Source organism: Amblyraja radiata, chromosome 2 (assembly GCF_010909765.2).
Source record: "Amblyraja radiata isolate CabotCenter1 chromosome 2, sAmbRad1.1.pri, whole genome shotgun sequence".
NCBI classification, from domain to species: Eukaryota; Metazoa; Chordata; class Chondrichthyes; order Rajiformes; family Rajidae; genus Amblyraja; species Amblyraja radiata.
This window is the reverse complement of record NC_045957.1, coordinates 116,201,232-116,221,032: the sequence shown is the minus strand read 5'-3', so window position 1 is coordinate 116,221,032 and position 19,801 is coordinate 116,201,232.

Below are 19,801 nucleotides of genomic sequence, written 5' to 3'. Positions count from 1 at the left end.
AGAAACAGGCCCTACAGCCCACTTGCCCACACCGACCAACATGTCCCATCTACATTAGTCCCACCTGCCACATTTGGCATTCTCCCCATACCCCTTGATTCCGCTAGCCCAAAGAGCTCTATCTAACTGTCTTTTAAATTCATCCAGTGAATTGGCCTCCACTGCCTTCTGTGGCAGAGAATTCCACAAATTCACAATTCTCTGGGTGAAAAAGTTTTTTCTCATCTCAGTTTTAAATGGTCTCCCCTTTATTCTTAGACTGTGGCCCCTGGTTCAAGACTCCCCCAACATTGGGAAAAATATTTCTGCATCTAGCTTGTCCAGTCCTTTTATAATTTTATACGTTTCTACAAGATCCTCTCTCGTCCTTCGAAATTCCAGTGAATAAAAGCCCAGTCTTTCCAATCTTTCCTCATATGACAGTCCCGCCAACCCAGGGATAAACCTTGTGAACCTACGCTGCACTGTCTCAATAGCAAGAATATCCTTCCTCCAATTAGGAGACCAAAACTGCACACAATACTCCAGATGTGTTCTCACCAGGGCCCTGTAAAACTGCAGAAGGACCTCTTTGCTCCTTTACTCAAATTCTCTCGTTAGGAAGGCCAACATGCCATTAGCAAAGCCATTAGCTTTGTTCACTGTCTGCTGTACCTGCATGTTTACTTTCAGTGACTGGTGTACAAGGACACCCAGGTCTCGTTGCACTTCCCTTTTTCCTAATCTGACACCATTGAGATAATAATCTGCCCCCTTGTTTTTGCCGCCAAAGTGGATAACCTCACATTTATGTAAGTTATACTGCACTGCCATGCACCTGCCCACTCACTCAACCTGTCCAAGTCACCCTGCAACCTCCTAGCATCCTCTTTGCAGTTCACACTGCCACCCAGCTTTGTGTCATCAGTAAATTTGTTAGTGTTACTTTTAATCCCATCATCTAAATCATTAATATATATTGTAAATAGTTGCGGCTCCAACACCGAGCCATGCAGCACTCCACTCGTCACTGCCTGCCATTCTGACAGGGGCCCATTTATTCCTACTCTTTGCTTCCTGTCTTCCAACCAATTCTCTATCCATGTCAATACCCTACCTCTAATACCATGTGCTCTAATTTTACCCACTAATCTCAAAGGCTTTCTAAAAGTCTAGATACACTACATCCACTGGGTCTCCTTCATCCATTTTACTTGTCACATAGAAACATGGAAACATAGAAAATAGGTGCAGGAGTAGGCCATTCGGCCCTTCGAGCCTGCACCGCCATTCAATATGATCATGGCTGATCATCCAACTCAGTATCCTGTACCTGCCTTCTCTCCATACCCCCTGATCCCTTTAGCCACAAGGGCCACATCTAACTCCTTCTTAAATATAGCCAATGAACTGGCCTCAACTACCTTCTGTGGCAGAGAATTCCAGAGATTCACCACTCTCTGTGTGAAAAATGTTTTTCTCATCTCGGTCCTAAAAGATTTCCCCCTTATCCTTAAACTGTGACCCCTTGTTCTGGACTTCCCCAACATTGGGAACAATCTTCCTGCATCTAGCCTGTCCAACCCCTTAAGAATTTTGTACGTTTCTATAAGATCCCCCTCAATCTTCTAAAATCTAGTGATAAATTCCTCAATAAATTCCAGACAATTAGTCAAACATGATTCCCCTTCATAAATCCATGCTAACTTGGACCAATCCTTTTACTGCTATGCAAATGCACCGTTATTACATTTAATAATTGACTCCAGCAACTTTCCCACCACCAATGTCAGTTAACTGGTCTATAATTCGCCATTTTCTCTCTCGCTCCCTTGAAAAGTGGGATAACATCAGCTATCCTCCAATCCACAGGAACTGATCCTGAAACTATAGAACATTGGAAAATTATCACCAATGCATCCACGATTTCTAGAGCCACCTCCTTGAGTATCCTGGGATGCAGACCATCAGGCCCAGGGGATTTATCAGCCTTCAGTCCAATCGGCCAACCCAATACTATTTATCGCCTAATTCAGTTCCTCTGTCTCCCTAGATCCTCTGTCCTCTAGTACATCTGGGAGATTGTTTGTGTCTTCCTTAGTGAAGGCAGAACCAAAGTACCTGTTCAACTCTTCTGCCATTTCCTTGTTTCCCATAATAATTTCACCTGTTTCTGCCTTCAAGGGACCCACATTTGGCTTTACTTATCTTTTTCTTTAACATACCTAAAGAAGCTTTTACCATCCTTCTTTATATTCTTGGCCAGCTTACCCTCGTACTTCATCTTTTCAACCCGTATTGCCCTCTTTGCTACCTTCTGTTGTCGTTTGAAAGTTTCCCAATCCTCTGGCTTCCCGCTACTCTTTGCTATGTTATACACCTTTTATTTTAGTTTTATTCCATCCCTAACTTCCCTTGTCAGCCACAGTTGCCTCTTACTCCTCTTTGAATCTTTCTTCCTCTTTGGAATGAAATGATCCTGCATCTTCTGGATTATGCCAAGAAATTCCTGCAATTGCTATTCCACCGTCGTTCCTGCTAGGAACCTTTTCCAGTCTGCCTTGGCCAGCTCCCCTCTCATGCCTTCATAGTCCCGTTTTGTTCAACTGCAACACTGACACTTCTGAACCTTCTCCCTCTCAAATTGCAGATTGAAACTAATCATATTATGATCACTACCTCCAAGCGGTTCCTTTACCTCAAGTTCTCTTATCATATCTGGTTCATTGGACAACACTAAATCCAGAATTGCCTTCTCTCTGGTCGGCTCCATTACAAGCTGCTCTAAGAATTCATCTCGGAGACACTCTACAAACTCCCTTTCTTGGGGTCCAGAACTAACCTGATTTTCCCAGTCTACCTGCATATTGAAATCTCCCATAACCACAGTGGCATTATCTTTGATACATGCCAATTTTAACTCCTGCTGCAACTTGCACCCTATATCCTAGCTATTGTTTGGGGGCCTGTAGATAAATCCAATTAATGTCTTTTTACCTTTACAATTCCTCGACATCATAGAAACATTGAATCACAACATCATCATCATCAGTCCCTATGTCATCCCTCAAAGGACTGAATTTAATCCCTCACCACCCCCACCCCCCCCCCCCCTCAGGAGCTACCCCCCCCTCCTCTGCCCACCTCCTGTCCTTTCCATAGGACGTAAAACCCTAAATATTCTGTTTCCAGTCCCAATCCTCCTGCAGCCATGTCTCAGTAATCCCCACAATGTCATATCTACCAACCTCTAACTGAGCCTCAAGCTCATCCACTTTACCTCTTAAACTTTGAGCATTCATGTATAATACTTTTAATCCGTTACTCACCTCACCTTTCACATTGATTCCTATTTCACTTGGCCATACTCTCCTATCCCTTTGTGAGCTTTCTGCCCCGTTAATTCTGGTGTATTTCTTAACTTTTCCTATACTCTCTTTCCCTTTAACTCCATCTTTATATTTCCAATTTGTCTCCTCCCCCCCCCCCCCCCCACTATTTAGTTTAAAAAAAGATATAAAAAAGAGGAGGCCGAGACGTCGGGAGCGGAGACAACCAACGAGAGAAGGATGGAGCAGAAGAAGGGGTCTCGACCCCAAAAGTCACCTATTCCTTGTCTCCAGAGATGCTGCCTGTCCCGCTGAGTTACTCCAACATTATGTGTCTATCTTCGCAAGAAGGATGGACCTGCATTTGAGGCTCAGACAAGACTACCCCTTACCAACGGAGTGAATCTGGCCATTTCATCCATAAGAGTAATATCTAAGTCCCAAGTCATGAGTCTTGTGATTTAGTGATCAGCAGGAATAATGATGCAAATGTGAAGTTATTAGTTTAGTTTAATTTACTTTAGAGATACAGCGCGGAAACAGGCCCTTCGGCCCACCACGTTCGCACCGTACAGCGATTGCGCATATTAAGGTTTATTTAAGTTTATTTGAATTGTCTGTTTAGTTTATTTTATTGAATTTTGCATTTGTTAATGGTGAAGAATGGGGGTAGGACTTGACAAGCATAGGCTTCTATCCCTTTTCGAACGAGTCTAATGTGTATTATGTTGAAATTGGCTTTTGATTTTTTAATTTATGTATGTACATATATGTTATGTATATGTGTATGTGTGTATATGTGTATATGTATGTATGTATATATGTACATGTATATGTATGTATGTGTGTATGTATTTATGTATATATATATATATATATATATATAATTTTCCTTTTATTTATTCATTTTCATCTTTTCTTTTCTTCTTTTTTTAATCGTTCGAAATAAAGATATCATTCATTCAAGGTTGCACGTTCTCCCTGAGACCGCGTGGGTTTTCTCCGCCATCTTCGGTTTCCTCCCACAATCCAAAGACTTACATGTATGTAGATAGATGTAGGTAAATTGGCCTGGTGTAAGTGTAAATTGTCCCCAGTGTGTGCAGGGGAATGCTAATGTGCGGTGATCGCTGGTCAGTGCGGACTCGGTGGGCCGAAGGGCATGTTTCTGTGCTCCATCTCCAAACTAAACTAAACTAAAATTTACACACACTAGAGATTATTCTTGTACCAAGCTGCAAACCTGTACGTCTTTGGAGTGTGGAAGGAAACCTAAGATCTCGGAGGTAACCCAGGCGGTCACGGGGAGAACGTACATGCATGCTTCTAAGTTCAGTAGTTGTAGGAGCTGAATTAGGCCATTCGGCCCATTAATTCTACTCCGCCATTCAATCATGGCTGATCTACCTTTCCCTCTCAACCCCATTCTCCTGTCCTCTCCCCATAACCCCGACACCCGCACTAATCAAGAATCTATTGATCAATAACCTATCATCCTCTCCACATCCACTCTATCCAGTACTTGTTGGGGGTGTACTACAGACATCCGAATAGTCAACGAGAATTTGAAGAACAAATGTGCCGGGAGATTGCAGACAGCTGCAGGTCAAATAAGGTTGTTGTAGTCGGGGATTTTAACTTTCCCAATATAGACTGGGAAAATCATAGTGTGAAGGGTTTAGATGGGGTGCAATTCCTTAAAAGTGTTCTGGAGAGTTTTCTCAAGCAGTATGTGGAGGCTCCCACACGTGAGAGGGCAAAGCTGGATCTAGTGTTGGGAAATTAGGAAGGGCAAGTTAATGAAGTGTGTGTGGAGGAGCCTTGTGGGACCAGTGACCACAGTTCGATTAGGTTTAAGACAGTTATGGATAGGGACGGAGAGGGTCCACGTGTTAAAATGCCCAACTGGGGTAAGGCCAACTTTGAGCGTATGAGAGAAGGTCTCGCTCAAGTTGACTGGAGCAGGTTATTTGAGGGGAAAGGAACATCGGCCAAGTGGGATGGTTTTAGAAGTCTACTGATGAAAGCTCAGGTTGTGTACGTCCCCGTTCGAGTGAAGGGCAAAGCAGGCAAACGTATGGAAGCTTGGCTGACGAGGGAAATTGAGACGTTAGTCAAAAACAAGAAGGATGCATGGGACAGGTACAGGCAGCTGGGATCAAGTGCAGCCCTGGAGGAGTTTCGGGAACTAAGAAGTAAACTAAAAAAGATCAGAAGAGCAAAAAGGGGCCAGGGGATAGCTCTGGCGGGTAGCATTAAGGACAATCCCCAAAGATTTTATAAATACGGGGGAAAAAGATAACCAGAGAAAGAGTGGGACCTCTCAGGAATCAAAGCGGTCACCTCTGTGTGGAGCCACAGGAGATGGGCAAGGTCCTCAATTAGTATTTCTCCTCTGTATTTACCGAGGAGAAAGACAGTAGGACGGAGGAAATTTGAGCAGTCACTGGAAGTGTCTTGAGATTCAAGATTCAAGATTCAAGATAGATTTAATTGTCACATGTGCCAGATGGCACAGTGAAATGAAATTCCCATACAGCCATACAATAAAAATAAAGGACACAACACACTATAGAATTTAACATAAAACATCCCCACACGGCAGAATCAAAATTCCCCATTGTGTGGGAAGGCACCAGAGAGCAGTCAGGGTTACTGTCGAGGAAGTACTGAAGGTACAAGGTGTTTGAAGGTAGACAAATATATCCGAGGACATTGTGGGAAACTAGAGAGGAAATTGCGGGGGCCCTGGTTGAAATTTACACGCCGTCCTTAGATACAGGAGAGGTGCCGGAAGACTGGAGGGTGGCAAATGTTGTGCCTCTTTTCAAGAAGGGCTGCAGGGAAAATGCTGGGAACTATAGGCCGGTGAACTGAACATCTGTAGTTGGTAAGTTACTGAGGGATAGGATATACAGGCATTTGGATGGGCAAGGGCTGGTTGGGGATAGTCAGCATGGTTTTATACCTGGGAGGTCGTGTCTCACAAATCTGATTGATTTTTTTGAAGACGTGACCAAAAAGGTTGATGAGGGCAGAGCTGTACATGTTGTGTACATGGACTTCAGTAAGGCATTCGACAAGGTTTGATAGCATGGTAGGCTGCTCTGGAATGTTAGATCACATGGGATCCAAGGAGAGATAGCTGAATGGATAGCAAATTGGCTCCATGGAAGGAAGCAGAGGGTGATGGTGGAAGGTTGCTTCTCAGACTGGAGGCCTGTGACTAGTGGTGTGCCTCAGGGTTCGGTGCTGGGCCCGTAACTGTTTGTCATCTACATCAATGATTTGGATGAGAACATACAGGGCAAGATTAGCTAGTTTGCTGATGATACAAAAGTTAATGGTTTTGCAGATAGTGAAGATGGTTGTGAACGATTGCAGCAGGATCTGGATCGATTGGCCTGGTGGGCGGAGGAATGGTTGATGGAATTTAATACAGAGAAGTGTGAGGTGTTGCATTTTGGGACGTCGAACAAGGGCAGGACCTACACAGTGAATGGTAGGCCTCTGTGTAGTGTTGTAGAGCAGAGGGATCTAGGAGTACAGGTGCATGGTTCCTTGAAGGTTGAGTTACAGGTAGATAAGGTGGTCAAAAAGACTTTTGGCACTTTGTCCATCATCAGTCAGAGTATTGAGTATAGAAGTTGGGAGGTCATGTTGCAGTTGTATAAGATGTTGGTGAGACTGCATTTAGAATATTGTGTCCAGTTCTGGGCACCATGTTATAGGAAAGATATTGTCAAACTTGAAAGGGTTCAGAAAAGATTTACGAGGATGTTGCCGGGACTAGAGGGTGTGAGCTATAGGGAGAGGTCTATTCCATGGAGTGTAGGAGGATAAGGGGTGATCTTATAGAGATATACAAAATCATGAGAGGAATAGATCGGGTAGATGCACAGAGTCTCTTGCCCAGAGTAGGGGAATTGAGTTAGTCTGCCCCATGACAGGAGGGGGAGGGATTGTACAGTTTGATAGCAGTTTGATAGGGAAGAAGGATCTCCTGTGGCGTTCTGTGCTGCATCTTGGTGGAACCAGTGGAACCATGCTGAAGGTGCTCCTCAGGTTGACCAGTGTGTCATGGAGGGTGGTGAGCTGTATTGTCCAGGATGCTCTGCAGTTTGAGGAGCATCCTCCCCTCCAAGACTACTTCCCATGAATCCATTTCCGCCCCCCACACACAGATATGGATGTGGACTTGCTCAGCCATATGGTAAGGTAGCAGTTAATCAAGTGAAACAGTGTGGAAACAGGCCCTTCGGCCCACACTGGCCAACATGCCCCATCTACACTAGTCCCACCTGCCTGCGTTTGGCTCATATCCTCCTAAACCAGTCCCTTCCATGTACCTGTCTAAATGTTTCTTAAACATTGTGACAGTAACTGTCTCAACTACCTCCTCCGCCAGCTCGTTCCATGCACCCACCTTCCTTTGTGTGAAAAAAATTACCCCTCAGGTTCCTATTAAATCTTTCCATCCTTCACCTTAAACTCATGTGCTCTGGTCCTCGATTCCCCTACTCTGGGCAAGAGACTCTGTGCATATACCCGATCTATTCCTCTCATGATTTTGTACACCTCTATAACATCACCCCTCATCCTCCTGAACGGTCAGTCTGAAGAAGGGTCCCGACCCGAAACGTCACCTCTCCGTGTTCTCCACCGAAACTGCCTGACCCGCTGAGTTAAGGGCCTGTCCCACTTACGTGTCCTTGGCACGCAAGTTACGTGACCTCGTGGTCGCGTTGAGGCTTGACGGTCCTGCGAAGGTCGCGCGCGATTTCATGCGTACGCACAGCCGTCTGGAGCGTGTGACGTCATTTGCAGATGGACACAAAGCTGGAGTAACTCAGCGGTACCGGCAGCATCTCTGGAGAGAAGGAATGGGTGACGTTTCGTGTCAAGACTCTTCTTCAGTCTGAAAAGAAGGGTCTTGACCCGAAACGTCACCCATTGCTTCTCTCCAGTGATGCTGCCGGTCCCGCTGAGTTACTCCTGCATTTTGTGTCCATCTTCAATTTTCTTGGCCCCGCTCTGGGAGTAGAAATGGGGGCGGATCCGGACCGCAACGGCCGTGAGCCCCAGGCCGGGCTCGGTGATCATTTGCCTGCTTCTGCTGCTGTTGAAGGTGAGACGTTGCGTCGCGCCAGGGTCTCGGGCCTGTCCCACTTTGGCCGTCAGTTACGCGACAGGCCGTTGGCGCGCAAAGATTTCGTTCGCTACAGCCAAGATGCCCGTGCGCCTCAACGCGACCACGAGGTCGTGTAATTTGCGTGCCACGGACAAGTAAGTGGGACAGGGCCTTAACTCCAGCAGTTTGTGTCTTCAACCCTCAAGGTAATAAGCTAATGAATGGGATCACATCATATGTGTTTCTTAGTGCCACCTACTGGCTAATTCTGGTAGCAGTATTTATCTTAACTGAGTGGATGTTAGGAACATTTAGGGTGACTTTAATCTACATATAGATTGGGCCAACCAAATTGGTAGCAGCACTGAGGAGGAGGATTTCCTGGAATGTGTATGGGATGGGTTTTTAAACCAATATGTTGAAGAACCGACTGGAGCAGGGGCTTCAAACTTTTCAACATGAGGGCCACATTATATATTTGGCACATTTTTGCAGGCCTTACACGCACACTCACGCACACACACTCACACACACACACACTCACACTCACACTCACTCACACACTCACACTCACTCACACACACACACTCACACTCACGCACACACTCACACTCACACAGAAACACACTCACACACTCACTCTCTCAGACACACACACACACACTCACTCAGCCACACACACACACACACTCACACTCACTCAGCCACACACACTCACACACACACACTCACTCAGCCACACACACACTCACACTCACTCAGCCACACACACTCACACACACACACTCACTCAGCCACACACACACGCACACACACACACTCACACTCACTCAGCCACACACATTCACACACACACTCACTCAGACACACACTCACACACACACACACTCACTGCCACACACACTCACACACACACACTCACTCAGACACACACTCACTCAGACACACACTCACTCAGACACACACTCACTCACACACACTCACTCAGACACACACACTCACACACACACACTCACTCAGACACACACACTCACTCAGACACGCACACTCACACACACACACTCACTCAGACACACACACACCCACCCATAAAACACTCACACACATACCCACCCACACACCCACTCACACACTCAGATGCACTCACTCACACACCAACCCACTCACACACCCACTCACACACTCACTCACACACCCACTCACACACTTATTCACACACCCACTCACACACTCACACACCCACTCACACACTCAGACGCTCACCCACTCACACACCCACTCACACACACAGACGCACTCACCCACTCACTTACTGGAGCCACCGCCGCCGCTGTCGCTGATCTTCACTTTCTTCCCGGGGCCATCAACGGTAACCTGTCAGCAGCTGCACACAAACTCTCAACTTGATAGCCTACGGCAAACTGACGTGTAAGTTCCCGTGCTACCACAGAACCCGCTAAATAGCCCGCCGCACGGAACGTGTTAAGAGCTTGCCGGATAAAATAAACAATAGACAATAGACAATAGGTGCAGGAGTAGGCTATTCGGCCCTTCGAGGCAGCACCACCATTCAATGTGATCATGGCTGATCATCCACAATCAGTACCCTGTTCCTGCCTTCTCCCCATATCCCCTGACTCCGCTATCTTTAAGAGCCCTATCCAGCTCTCTCTTGAAAGTATCTACAGAACCGGCCTCCGCCGCCCTTTGAGGCAGAGAATTCAACAGACTCACAACTCTCTGTGTGAAAAAGTGTTTCTTCATCTCCGTTCTAAATGGCTTGCCCCATATTCATAAACTGTGGCCCCTGGTTCAGGACTCCCCCAACATCGGGAACATTTTTCCTGCCAACCCCTTAATAATTTTATATGTTTCCAAACCCATAATAATCTTATATTTCAATAAGATCCCTTCTAAATTCCAGAGTATACAAGCCCAGCCGCTCCATTCTCTCAGCATATGACAGTCCCGCCATCCCGGGAATTAACCTTGTGAACCTACGCTGCACTACCTCAATAGCAAGAATGACCTTCCTCAAATTTGGAGACCAAAACTGCACACAATAGTCCAGGTGTGGTCTCACGAGGGTCCTGTACAACTGCTGAAGGAATTATTTGCTCCTATACTCAACACCTCTTGTTATGATGGCCAACATGCCATTCGCTTTCTTCACTGCCTGCTGTACCTGCATGCTTACTTTCATTGTCCGATGAACAAGGACCCCCAGATCCCATTGTACTTCCCCTTTTCCCAACTTGACACCATTTAGATAATAATCTGCTTTCCTGTTTTTGCTACCAAAGTGGATAACCTTGCATTTATCCACATTGAACTGCAACTGCCATGCATCTGCCCACTGACCCAACCTGTCCAAGTCACCCTGCATTCTCATAGCGTCCTCCTCACAATTCACACTGCCACCCAGCTTTGCATCATCTGCAAATTTGCTAATGTTACTTTGAATCCCTGCAACTAAATCATTGATGTATATTGTAAATAGCTGCGGTCCCAGCACCAAGCCTTGCGGTGCCCCACTAGTCACTGCCTGCCATTCCTGCTGTTTATATTTAGCCTTCATAACAAGAGGAGTATAGGAGCAAAGAGGTCCTTCTGCAGTTGTCTCGGGCCCTAGTGAGACCACAACTGGAGTATTGTGTGCAGTTTTAGACCCCTAATTTGAGGAAGGACATTCTTGCTATTGAGGGAGTGCAGCGTAGGTTTACAAGGTTAATTCCCAGGATGGCGGGACTATCATATGCTGAGGGAATGGAGCAGCTGGGCTGGGAGTTTAAAAGGATGAGAGGGAAAACATATAAGATTATTAAAGCAGGAAACATGTTCCCGATGTTGGGGGAGTGCAGAACCAGGGGCCACAGTTTAAGAATAACGAGTAAGCCATTTAGAACGGAGACGAGGAAACACTTTTTTACACGGAGCGTTGTGAGTGTGGAATTCTCTGCCTCAGAGGGCGGTGGAGGCCGATTTTCTGGATACTTTCAAGAGAGAGCTGGATAGGGCTCTTAATGATAGCGGAGTCAGGGGATATGGGAGAAGGCAGGAATGGGGTACTGATTGGGGATGATCAGCCATGATCACATTGAATGGCGGTGCTGGCTCGAAGTGCCGAATGGCCTACTCCTGCAACTATTATCTATTGTCTGTTCTGAAAGGGACCCATTAATCCCTACTCTTTGTTTCCTGTCTGCCAACGATTTTTCTATCCATGTCAGCACTCTACCCCCAATACCATGTGCCCTAATTTTGCCCACTAATCTCCTACGTGGGACCTTATCAAATGCTTTCTGAAAGTCCAGGTACACTACATCCACTGGCTCTCCCTTCTCCATTTTCCTAGTTACATCCTCAAAAAATTCTAGAAGATTAGTCAAGCATGATTTCCCCTTCGTAAATCCATGCTGACTCGGACCGATCCTGTTACTGCTATCCAAATGTGCCGCTATTTCATCTTTTATAATTGACTCCAGCAGCTTCCCCACCACCGATGTTAGGCTAACTGGTCTATAATAGTAAGATTAAATGAGAACTTACCAGTTTGAAGTTTGATCTGTATTTTATGAGGAGTTACGGTGAGGGATTACGTGAAGAACCCGTCCAGCACGCATGCGCGACATACTTCAAAGCAGCGGTGTGGAATCACAGAAAGACACAGTAATTGAAATAAATATAGTAAAGAAAAGGAGAGCTTAGATACCAGTTTGATCTCTATTATTGAGGGTGGGAGCGGAGGGCACGTAATCCCTCATCGTAACTCCTCATAAAATACAGATCAAACTTCAAACTGGTAAGTTCTCGTTTAATCTTACTATTTTACTTCGGAGTCACGTGAGTGACTACGTGAAGATTTTAAAGCTCTGTGATTTCAAACCGAGTAACAGTTCATACTTCACTCACTGCCGAAGTCATTTGAGGGAGGAAGTATGTTATCGTAATCAACCATGAATCTGTTTGTAAAAAACAATAATGGTGTTTATTAACAATAACAAAAAAAACGAATTGCTCCCGCGGGCTAAATTATATTTTTGCAAATTGTAATATTTTCTCTGCAAATGAAGCAGGTTCTGCCAACGGCTTATTATAAAACGTTTGAAACGTTCTTTCCCCAGACGACCCCGCTGTAGCCAGGATGTGGTCTATTGGTATGTCCATTCTCTTAGCCGCCGACGTGGATGCTGCCCTGGTGGAGTGAGATTTATACATGTTAGTATTTATACCAGAGGCTTTCAGCACCTGCTTGAGCCATCTTGAAATGGTTTGGCTCGTCACCCGATCATAAGGTTTCTTGTGCCTGACCCATAAGGCTTTTTCTCTCCCTCGATGGATTTTAGTTGTTTCAATATAGTTCAGTAGGTGGGTCATGGCACATAACCATGGTTCTGGTGGGTAGGCCCGGAATTCCATGACTGGATTTGATGTTCCTGGCCTGCTCTGTTTGACCAGCCCCTGGATAGTAAATGAGACATGGTCTGGAGTTACGATCATGTTGTCCAGTCGTAATAGGTGAAGTGACTGGACTCTTTGTGCTGACACAAGTGCCATCAGCATGACCGTCTTCAGAGTTAATTGTTCCAGGGTGAGGAACCTGGCTGGTGACCATCCCCTAAGGTATGTCAGGACCACACTGACATCCCAGATTTGGGTGTACCTAGGTCTGGGGGGATTGGAGTTAAATATCCCCCTCATGAGTTTGACCACCAGCGGGTGGGATCCCATGGCCTGTTGTCCTGGTGCCTGAATTAAATAGGCAGACAGAGCACTTCTGGCTGTGTTAATGGCGCTGTAGCTGAGTCCTTCATTATGGTGAAGGCCTGCCAGGAACTCCAGTACATTGGTTACAGTTGTAGTTGAGTATGTGGTTCCTGTATCCGAACAGTATTTCTCCCACTTCTTGATACTTGATAAGTATTGTTTCCTTGTGGATACACGGTGGGATGCTGTCATGGTGTTGATGGTGGTTTCTGATAATCCCAGGCCCAGCAGAGGCCTTTTCAAAATCTGCAACCCAGGAGTTTAATTATATCGTGGCATGGGTGGCTTATGCCAGATACTGGGTGAGTTAGCAATTCTGGGCTACTGGGGAAAGTCATTGGGGTCTCGACGATCATGTCGAGGAGCACTGGGAACCATGGCTGTGTAGGCCAGTCGGGTACTATCAAAATACCTGAAGCAGAGTCCATTTGTATTTTGCGTAGTACCCGACTGATGAGGCAGAAGGGAGGAAATGCATAAAAGAAGAAATTTCCCCAGTCCAGCGCGAACTGCATCTACCTGCTGCTGCCTCAGGGTCTGGTTCCCAAGCGACATACATAGGAACCTGGTGATTTAGTCTGGATGCAAATAGATCGATATCTGGCATGCCATATTGCTTGGTAATTTTAGCAAATACTTTGGGATTTAACATCCATTCGGTGTTATCATTGAATTTGCGTGACCTGGTGTCCGCCACTGTATTTAGCTTACCTGGCAGGTAAGTTGCTGATAGCCAAATATGTCTGTCGACACACCATTGCCAGATTGTGTTGACCAATTTGTCACATGATATCGATTTTATGCCGCCCATATGGTTAATATAGGCCACCACCGTGGTATTGTCTATTTGTAACCGAACATGCAAGTGATGCATATTTGTTGAATATGCTTTTAATCCATAAAATGCACCCAACATTTCTAGATAATTTATGCCCAGTGTAAGTAGTAACGATGACTCTAGGTTAGTCCATCTAAGTGTAAGTAGTAACGATGACTCTAGGTTAGTCCATCTACCACCTGTGCTGGATATGGAATTAGTTGCTCCCCAGCCTTCAGCACTGGCATCTGTTTGAATAATTAACGTAGGGTTAACGATGATGATAGGGCTGGAACTATGCCAAATGTTCTCTACCCACCACTGTAACTCTGATATTGCTTCAGTGAATAATTTCATGACCTGGTCAAAGTGACCTGCATGTCGTGTTAGTGCCTGCACTTTCGCTCTTTGTAAGTTTTGATAGTGCAGAGGTCCAAATTGTGTAGCTGGAAATGCTGCTACCATCTTTCCAATTACTCTCGCCACTTGTCGAATGGTTGGTCGATCGTTGACCATTAAATTGTTACATGTTTGTGCCAATTCTGCTGTTTTGTCTTTTGGCAAAGTTACAGACATGTGGACTGAGTTAATTGTGAAGCCCAGATAGTCCACGGTTGTGGATGGCGTCAACTTAGATTCATCTGGATGTAAGACAAATCCCAAGGTTTCAAACAATTGTTTGGTAGCTGACACAGCTGATATAGCCAATTCCATGGTTTTGCCTACTATTAAGATATCATCAAGATATGCCATAACAATATGTTTTTGTTTTCTTAATATTGCCAAGGCTGGTTTTAGTATCTTGGTGAATAATCTTGGGGCTGATGTTAAACCGTTACGCAACGCTTTAAACTGCCATTGCTATGAAGTATCCTTTGGAAATCAGTTGTTTGGCAGTTACAAACATTTCCATTTTGAAATGTATATACTTAACAAACATATTTAGTGAAGTTAAGTCAATGATGATGCGACATCCACCATCTTTTTTGGTTCTAGTGAATATATTAGAGACAAATTCCAAGGGTTCATGTTTGTTTTTTTCAATGACACCCTTTGTGATTAGCCTCACCAGTTCAGCTTGTCCCTCTTGTTTTTCTTTAACTGAGAGGGAAAAGACCCTTTGGGGTGAATGCTGAACTGGTGGCAAGTTTTCTAGAGTAAACTCTATTTTGTATCCACGAATGCTGTTGAGTATATACTTGTCATTCGTGATAGACCTCCATGCTTGCACAAACAGATGTAATCTCCCCCCTGTTAGTACAGAACCCCCACTTTTTATATGCTGGTAGGAACCAGACCCACCTACCTCCATGGTTACGGGTGTTTCTTCTGTTTCTTTGTCGGACGATGAGTCTTCTGATGTGTTGCTGCTGGTTGGGGGTGGCGCATTTTCCATGGGGTCCGCTCTGGGCCTTGGCCTAAAAAAGGCTTCCGGTGGTGATGTGCGGACCCCGAGCTTTCACCAGTCCCTTAGGGTTGACGTCGACTGGTGGACGCGGTGGGGTACTGCCGCTTGGGTTTAATGGGTTTGCTCGTCCCGGGGCCTGCCCTCATGAGGCCAAATGTTTTGGACTGCTCCTCCATGTCTTTTGCTTTCTTGGAGAGGTCCTTGCCGAAGAGCAGGATTTCTGGCTCAGTGGTCGGCGTTTTGCACAAACCCGCGAATTTCGGGTTGAGGGCAGGTCTTATAATCTCCTTACAGAGGTTGTTAATTTCGAACTGGGTATTGCACAGCAGTGTGAGTGTATCCTGCTGATTCGTGGTCATTTCCACCCCATCCACGGAACGAGCATATGAAGTGATGGCTGACGTCAGGAGCCTGAGGATCCGCTGTAGTTTGAGCTCTTGATTGCGGATGTTTGGCCCAATGTGCCCCCAGATTTGACAGCCGGCACATTGAGCGAGGCGCAATTCTCTGGGGCCGAATACAGCTCTAGGGCCTTATAAACTACCTGCTCCTGTATGGGCTTGAAGGACAGGTAGTTAATGCTGGCCGCCAGTTTTGGCTCTAATGGCCGTCCTGCACGTGGAACTGCCACGTAGCGGTCTACCACACCCAGCAGCTCTTCCTGGTCCTGTACCCCAAGCGTACTCCCGACATCTTCGGCCAGTGACCCCTCTTCTTGACCAGCCCAGCCCTGGTCGCCAAAGCTGCCCTCGGATGAGGGGGAAGCGATGGCCAGTGCATTGTGAGGCACTGTGGTGGGAGTGCCTGAACTCCCTTTGCGAGACTGCTCCTCTCGAAGCAAGTCTCGCTTGAGCATTTGCTCCACGAGCCGCTCCAAGCGGCTCAGGCGGCTGTCTCTGCCCCGCGCGGGCGGTGAGACGTCCCCGTCCGAAGAATCGGATACCACCAGCCGGTTGGTCTTCCGTGCTGCTTTACATCCAGCCCGCTGCTCAGGCTGCGTTAGCGGGACTGGGCTCGGCATGGTGTCGGGGATGGCGGATCGCTGGGTTAGCAGTCCTACCGCCTCTTGCCCCCCACTGATGGAACGCTCCTCCGTTGGAGTCGAACGGGGGGCGGACTTCTTGGTTTGTCTTGTTTTGCTCATTGTTTCTGGTGAGACAAAACAAAACACTTCTTTTTCGGAAAAAAACTACCTCAGAATAAACTTACCTGACGGTCCGTCTTTTTTAAGCTGTAGCGGGAGCGCCTGACTCCCACTGCGTCGCTGTTGCACTGCGTGAACGCTCATGTCGCGCATGCGTGCTGGACGGGTTCTTCACGTAGTCACTCACGTGACTCCGAAGTAAAATTCCCTGTTTTCTCTCTCCCGCCTTTCTTAAAAATCCACAGGAACTGATCCTGAATCTATAGAATCTCGTGGCGGGCCAGATGTGGCCCACGGGCCATAGTTTGGAGATCCCCGGACTAGAGGACAGGTCATCCTAGACTGGGCATTGTGTAATGAGGAAGGATTTGTTAGCAATGTTGTTGTGCAAAGCCCTTTGGGCAACAGTGACCATAATATGGTGGAATTCTGCATTAGGATGGAGAGTGACACGGTTAATTCAGAAACTAAAGTCCTGAATTTAAAGAAAGACTTCGAAGATATGAGACGGGAATTGGCTAGGATAGACTGTCAAATTATACTTAAACAATTGACGGTGGAGATGCAATGACAAAGATTTAAAAAAATTCTGAAAAAAATTGTTCATCCCTGTCTGTCGAAAAAATATAGCTGGGAATGTGGTTCAACCATGGCTAACGAGGGAAATCAAGGATAGTGTTAAATCCAAGGAAGAGGCATGTAAATTGGCCAGAGGAAGCAGCAAACCAGAGGACTGGGAGAAATTTAGAGATTTCAGAGGAAGACAAAGGAGTTAATTAAGTGGGGGGGGGGGGGGGGGGGAGAGCATAAAGAAAGCTTGCGGGGAATATAAAAACGGACTCAAAAAACATCTTTAGATATGTAAAAAGGAAAGGATTAGTGAAGATGAATGTAGGTCCCTTACAGTCTGAGACAGGTGAATTTATAATGGTAAACAATGAAATGTCACAAGAGTTAAACGAGTACTTTGGTTCTGTCTTCACTAAGGAAGACACAAAAAATATCCCGGAAATACTAGTGGACAGAGGATATACTCATACTCATACTTACTTTAATAGCCAAGTATGTTTTGCAACATACGAGGAATTGCCATAGTCATACTAATAAAAAGCAACAGAACACACAAAATACATTTTAACATAAACATCCACCACAGTGACTCCTCCACATTCCCCACTGTGACGGAAGGTGAAAACAAGTTAAATCTCTCCCGTCTTCAGCTTTGTCCGCTGGACTGGAGGGTGGCAGCTCCAGCAGCTTCGACCGCCCCGGGCCGCGGAGTTTGAACCAGCCCGTTCGCGGAGCTCGGATGCGGCCGCTTGACTTACCATCACCGGAAGCCTGGATCGCCTCAACGCAGAGGGAGAACAAGGAGGGAAGAGACAAGGACTTTAAGACTTTTGCCTTCCATCACAGTGAGGAGGTGCCTGGTAGACTCACTGTGGTGGATGTTAAACTGTGTTAACTGTGTGTTTTGTTATTTTATTCTGTTATGACTGCAAGGGATATAATTTTGTTCAGACTGAAATGTCTGAATGACAATAAAGGATACTTCACTTTACTTTACTTTGTCCTCCAGTGGTCGAGGGCCTCTAACCTTCCATTGACGGGATGATCGTACCTCCGTAGCTGGAGGCGGGCCTCTTCGTCGGGGCGATCAAGCTCCTGCATCGGGAGGGAATCTCAGCTCCCCCGCATCGGGCGATCTACCCCAGTTCGGGGCTACTCAAATGTCGTGCGGTTTTGGAGCTTCCCGACGTCGGCCTCTACTCGAGACTGCGAGCCCTTGATGTTATAGTCCGCAGGCCGTGGTTGGAGTGTCAATCCCAGGCAAGGGATCGGCTCCGATGGTTAGTCCACACCCCGCGGTGGGGTTCAAAATCAGTCCCGAGCAAGGCCTCCAGCCCCACGATGTTAGGCCGCAGAGCGACCGGAGATACGACCCGGAAAACAATCGCGTCCACGGCAGGGTAAGAGACTGAAAAAAGTTCCCCCGACCCACCCGCCCACCCCCCACATTAAACAAACCAAAGAACATTAACACAAACTTTTAAAACACACTAAAAATAACAAAAAAAGACGAAAAGTACAGACAGACTGTTGGCGAGGCTGCCATCAAAGTGCCACCTGGTGGTTGTAACATGAGGTCCTAACTCCTATACTCAATGCCTCCATCAATGAAGGCATGCTACCATACACTTTCTTTGTCACTCTATCTCCTTGAGCTTTATTTGTGCTGGTAAATGCCGGTATTATTTTACTTTCTGGCACATGACGTGTGTTTGTTAAAGATCCGTACCTCAAGAGAGAACCAAGAATCATGAGTGTTTTATTGTCCTATGTCCCATGACGGAACAATACCATTTTTACTTGCAGCAGCAACACACAGGTTTATAAACGCAGCACTTCCGCGGCACGGTGGCGCAGCGGAGCAGTTGCTGCCTCACAGCAAATACAGCGCCGGAGACACGGGTTCGATCCCGACTACGGGTGCTTGTCTGTACGATGTTTGCACGTTTTCCCCGTGACCTGCGCGGGTTTTCGCCAAGATCTTTGGTTTCCCCCACAACCCAAAGACGTACAGGTTTGTAAGTTAATTGGCTTGGTATAAATGTAAAAATTGTCCCTGGTGTGTGTAGGATAGTGTTAATGTGTGGGGATCGCTCGGCTGTGCTGGCTCAATAGACAATAGGTGCAGGAGTAGGCCATTCGGCCCTTCGAGCCAGCACTGCCATTCAATGTTAGGCCGCAGAGCGACCGGAGATACGACCCGGAAAACAATCGCTTCGACCGCCCCGGGCCGCGGAGTTTGAACCGGCCCGTTTGCGGAGCTCGGATTCAGCCTGCGGGACTTACCTACCATCACCCGGCGGGGTCATAACATCGGAGGCTTGGATTGCCTCAGCGCAGAGGGAAAGCAAGGAGGGAAGAGACAATGACTTTGGGACTTTAAACTGTGTTGAGTGTTTGTTATTTATTCTATGTTATGACTGCAGGCTAAACCATATTGTTTGTTTTGTTTTTGTCTTTTGTTTTTACCTTGTTTGGGATGTGTTTACCTTGTGTGGGACTAAAGATGGAAATTAGCCACTGGCTACAATCTTGCATATTACATGCAAATGTTTATTAATATGCACTGTCCCTAATAAAATCAATTCAATTCAATTCAATTCAATGTGATCATGAATCGGTGGGCTTGAATGATCTGTTTCCGTGCTGTATCTCT